Genomic DNA, 6,328 nt, shown 5'->3' on the forward strand with positions numbered 1-6,328 from the left:
AAACTATTGATTTGATCAGACAACGTAATGCATTGAGTATTTAAGGGAGATTTGAGAGTTTGAGAGAGATTGTAAGTTATTATGATCGATAGAAGGTTTTAGTCTTTAGTCTCTTATCATCTTCTCAATAATCCATCTTTATCATCTGTTAAAGCCTCTCATAATTCTCCGGAAAATTTTTCCAACAGAAGTTTTGGATGAAAATTTGAGTAATTATGCTGTTCTTATATGCGAAGGATATCTTAAATATCTTAATTTCTTAAGGACATTGCAGTTAAAATTTGCAAAGTATATATATATATATATATATATATATATATATATATATATATATATATATATATATATATATATATGTACAAACCTTTGTTCTTATAGGAAGATGAAGATGAGCCTATAAACTAATTTATTGCAAAAACGCCATGATTATTTTTTAATCGGTAGTACCTCTATATTGAGAATTTATTAGGAAGCATTTATTTTCGTGAATGAATAGTTCTGTCGTTATTAATCGAACTTTATTACGTGGTAGGTGAGGTTTGAGATTGAATCTATGTAAACCAAGGAATAAACCAAAGATCAAACCGGATTAAATGGATCCGGTTCTAATTTCTCCCTCTTAGATAACAACTTCTTCTCCACCTTCTTCCTTTTCCTTCTTTCGTTGTCCATCGTAGATATGGAGGATACTTGAGAAATTGCAGATAATGCCGTGGCGATCAAGAGCATGGCCTACTAATCACATTTCCTCATATTTCCGATCTCCCACCTTTCTCCCTTCTCCGTTGTTGGGCCATCGAGTTTGGTTGCATTGACTACATCTACGGCCTCTCCTCCATCGTCCCCATGGCCTCCCCAACACAGCATGATCCACAGTTGTGCCTACAATAGCACCCATGAGAGCTTCCTGTACTTGGTATGATAAATTTCTTCAAAGAGGCCTAAAGCCTAATATTTCCAAAATAGCTACTAAAATCATCATAGACTTAAAAACTAATTGATTCACCATTTATATCATATTTACCTTAGATGATGAAAGTTTAAAGTTTTCTGAACAAACTTCATCTTATTACACCAAAAAATAAATTGAAATACACTCCACTACACAATTAACATGAAAATATAATAAATTTTATAAGAACTTTTAAAATATTCTAAAATAGACAAATCTATTAAAAAAATAAATTATGAATACCTCATATGAGTAAAGTTTTAGATGATTTGGAGGAACTTCATGTACCTACATTCGAAAATGAACTTAAATATTCTAAAATGTCGGATCCACGTGAAGGTATGCTAAATTATATGAAAAGCTCATAAAATTATTAAAAAAATAAAAAAAGTACTGAAATGGGTGTTAATTTTATATTTGACTATTAAGTAACAAGTTTTAGGTGGTCTGGAAGAACTTCATTTGTTATACTTGAAAATGAATTGAAATGTACTTGATTATAAAATTTAGTTGAAAATATGCTAAATTTCATACAAGAACCCATACAATCCTCAAAAGATTGAAAAATAGAAAAAAACTAAAATGAATATTAGTGTCATATCTGACCATTAATTTCAGTGTTTGAAGTGGTGTGGAGGAACATAATGTTGTTTAACTAAGAAATTAATTAAAATACATTCGATTATAAAATCCACATGAAAACATGCCAAAAATCTCTTAGAAAACCGATAAAATCCTTTAAAAATAAAAAAAAAACACTGAAATGAGTATTAGTATCATGGTTGACTACTTATGTGAAAGTTTCATGTGGTTTCGAGGAGCTTCCTCTCATCACACTTGAAAATGAAATCAAATATGAAAAATATGTCAAATTTCATAAAAAAACTCTTAAATTCCTCCAAAAGTAGAAACAATGTTACAAGCATGTTATTATTATATTTTACTACTAATGTGAAGGTCTTAATTGATCTTGAGAAATTTCATATTATTACACTCGACTAAATATTCAACTTGAAAATATGTCAAGTTTGATATTAAATATCTATAAAATTATTATAAAATAGAAAAACACTGGAAAGAGTATTAATATCATATTTGATTCACATGGTGAAAGCTTTTGGTGGTTTGAAGAAACTTCATGCCCTTGCACTTAAAAATGAACTGAAGTAAACGTGACTGTAGATTTAATAACAAATATATTAAATTTGATATAAAATAATCATATAATTATAAAATAAAAATATTTAAAAAGGCACTAATATCATATTTGACTATAATGTGAAAGTTTTAGGTGGTTTGGAAGAATTTTATATCATTATCCTTGAAAATAAATTGAAATACTTTTGATTGTAGGATCCACTTGAAAAGTGTCAAAATCTTAAAATCTTTCAAAAATAAAAATACCCTTGAAAATGAATTGAAATACACTCAGTTATAAAATTAATTAAAAATATAATAAATTTCACATAAAATACCCATAAAATCATCCTATTAAAAAAAAATGGAAAGAGCATCAGTATCATATTTGACTCCTATGATAAAAGTTTGATGTGGATTGGAAAATCTACATATTGTTAAACTCAAAAATTGAAATGAAATACATTAGATTATACATTCAACATGAAAACGTGCTAAATTCAAAAAAAAATTTGATATTGGCGTATTGTCCGATCCATCGGTATGTTGACTTCGGCAATATTCGATCTTGACATAATGCTTGATCCTTCCAGCTTGATGCCCTATCTCTAACTTTGAGCCAATATTTGATTCTTCTATTTCAATCGATTTATTTTTTTATTATCGAAATTAGTACTGTATCACTTTTTCTCAACACCGATTAATTCATAAATTCATTAATTGATTTTATCATCATAATTTTGGATTCAATAATTTTTCTCTTTTTTATGATGACAATCAATTGATGATACTATTTCTTTGGTTTCTCCTCTTAAAACATATTTTATTAGGAGGCGTGAGAAGTGCAAGGTTCTGATTTTATATTACCTTTTGCTATCTGACTCTCATGTATTTTTTGGAATGCTTGCAAAGATGACAATTCAACTTTTGCTGCAAAGAGTAGATTTAAGATTTGTTATTCCATCTAGATTTCTCCTTATGATGCGGGTGTTAAAAATCATCTTGAATCCACCCTGTCTCCTACCTTTTGTTATGCCTTGATAAGGGGACGCAAGGTATTTGTTACAATGGCTGAGAAGGGTTGCCACGAACTCGAGAGTCCTATTGTTGGGGGGATTGCAAAACCACCATAAGTATTCTACATGGCTTGCATGATCGACATACATTTGGAAGACACATGTAGTTATTGGTGTTGGAAATCAAATGGGAAGATAAAGGCCAATGCTTCGTGCTGAATGACAGTCACGAGCTTGATTAAGTTGTGCAGTTGCTGGAGAAGTGCTTGCTTGTGCTTTTATATCTATCTTGATAGATACATCGGCAACTAACGAGTCTCACATTTGTCGTCGTAGTCAACGATGATGTGACTCTCTTTCAACCATACGTTACGTTGCTTTAATTGTCATGCCATCTTGATCACGGGCTAAGTCAACCCAATATTGGACTCAGTAAGTGGCTCGTCGACCCAAATAGATGTTTTTAAAATAATAAATTTTATTTTTAAATAGTAAAGATATGGATAAACATTTATTTCAATTTTTTTTGGATATGATAAAGTGTTATAAGCTTTGCTTTAAATATGGTTCATGTTCTTTATATACTTGTATCATGGTATGCTTCCACGATGTGTTAGTATAATTATTTTAATCATAAATTAATACATGTGAATATGTACGTGGCTATAGCAAGTAGCAAATAAGATAGTGCTAATGTTATATATGTATTTATGTATTTTTAAGTTAGTTCTCATTAGTTTCACTATAAGAGTTTGTACCCTTGTTGCAAATTCCGAGGGTGGTAAACCTCACAACAAGGTGAAGATGATGAGGTAACATGAGTAGTACCTGGTCAAGAAAAAATTATATAGAAGATATCTTCTTATCAGATGATTCTTAACAAGTTATCATCCTATGAGAGATGTACCAGTGGATGATAAATCCGTGAGTTGATACATGGGATGATATTTAAGTTTACGGAGGATGTTATCCATGCGGTGGGGTTTGATTCCCTTGGGTTTAATACAATAGGTATTGTTAGGACTGAAATCGGTAAGGGGTGAATCAATGCTTAAACTAAAACTTATGTTGATTTGAAAAACTTTAATGATATAAAAAAGCTTGATTCCATGAAACTCGTATAAAAAATAATATCGAAAGTATGCTTCACTTGAAGTAAATGTAATAAGCAATTAAAACATAATAACGACGAGCAGAAAGAATAGTGCACACCAAATTTATAGTGGTTCGATTATCGTAACCTATGTCCACTCCCGATTCCTCTTCTGTCGAGGCCATCGGTGTATATTAATAGTCTTCCTTCAATGGGCGAAGACTAACTACCCTCTTACAACTCTTTATACTTTTCATAGGTTTAGAAGACAACCTTTACAAACCTCATACCCCTATTAGAATGATCACAAAGCTAAAGGAGGAGGACACTTAACACTTTTTTAACACTTTTACAACTCAAAATCCTAAGACTTTGTTCACACTTTCGTGCTCTTTCATGCAGTAAAGAGTAGGGTATTTATAGACCCTAATAACTACAAAAATATAGTCAAAAAGTGTCTCATCCCTAGTTTTCAAGGTACTGGCAATACCACCACTATTATTGGATGGTACCACCTCCTACAGACTAACACTAGGCGGTATGGCCACCTGATAGAGCCTCGAAGACCGGGCTCTAGTAGTACCATCACCTGATAGGGAGGTACCACCGAATGGTAGCATTAATTGCTGATGGTACCACCGCCTAATCTAGACAGTACCACCGCTTGACATGGCTCCAAGTAGCTGAATGAGCCATCCAATAGGCCTAATTCAACCCCATTAAGGGCCTAGTTAGCCCCTAATTAAGTTAGTAGGATTTCTTCTAAAACTAATTTAAATTAAAGTCCTAACTACGATAGTTAAGGTTAAAACAATTACGATATAAGCAATCTAAGTTGTTCGACACGTCAATTATTCAACCGAACTCTCGATGAACTTTTGACAAACTCTCGTTGATCTTCCAACGAACTCCTAGCGAACATCCGACGATCTTTTGGTGAACTCCCGGTGAACTTCTGACAAGCTTTCACTGCATCATCCGATCCTTCGGTGTATCCCCTGATTCATCCGGGTCGATGCTTGATCATTGACTCTGGCCCAACTTTGATTCTTCTTTAATTGTTTTGCCTTTCTCACAATTATAGTTAGTCCTGCATAACTTATCTCATGGATTAGACCATTAATTCATCAATTGATTTCATCATCAAAATCCGAGATTCAACAATCTCTCTTTTTGATGATGATAACCAATTGATGATGGAGTTAACCTTCACTCACCCATCTATATGCCATATTGAGATAAGGCAATCTTGAATTCAAAAGGAATCATAATCTTTGAATTCAAGTGAAATAATTTCAATAATAGTGATCAAATGTAATATATCAAAATTTCATACATTGTGCATCATCATAGTTTCAAGTCATCAAAGTATAACATGCACAATTTCATCACTTCATGCATGATAATAAATGACTTTGGGCATAACCTATATTAAAGCATTCATCACTTCATGCATGATACCAAAATTAACATCATTTTGGGCATAATATTCATGATACCAAAGCATTCATATTTTCAATCATTTTAGGCATAACATACATGATACTAAAGCATTTTTTAACCATCTATTACTTTATGCATGATACCAAATTCAAGATTATGATTCCAAACATTCATCATTTCTCCCCCTTTGTCATCAATAAAAATGAGAATCATTCAATAAGTATTTTAAACTATGCAAGTAAGTTTTACACCAATTTATGCAAGCTAGCAAATTTGTGAAATAAGAAGTTAAGCAAAAACTTTGTAAGATAACTACTTTTGCTTTTTGAAATGGGCAAGCTAGTACTTCTATTTAGATATTCAAGTAGTTTTTGGTTCTTTTCTTGTTAGTAAATTTCTTTCTTCCTTTTGTCATAAAAATAAAAAAAAGAGAAAGAAGAAGGTAGAAATTCATTCATCACAAGAAGGATCAAGTTATAAGAGTCGAAAGTCCATGAATCTTCTACTTTCGTAAATAGAAAGAGAAAGGATTCATTATATAAAAGATCAAAATGTGCATACTAAAAATTCATGAATCAAATCCTTATTATGGTAAATAGAAGGAAGAAGGATTCATAGAAAATGATTATTGCATAAAAGATCAAGTATACTAAAAGTCAATGAATAAAATATATTCTTTTATAAAGG

This window comes from Musa acuminata, chromosome BXJ3-8 (assembly GCF_036884655.1).
Source record: "Musa acuminata AAA Group cultivar baxijiao chromosome BXJ3-8, Cavendish_Baxijiao_AAA, whole genome shotgun sequence".
NCBI lineage: Eukaryota > Viridiplantae > Streptophyta > Magnoliopsida > Zingiberales > Musaceae > Musa > Musa acuminata.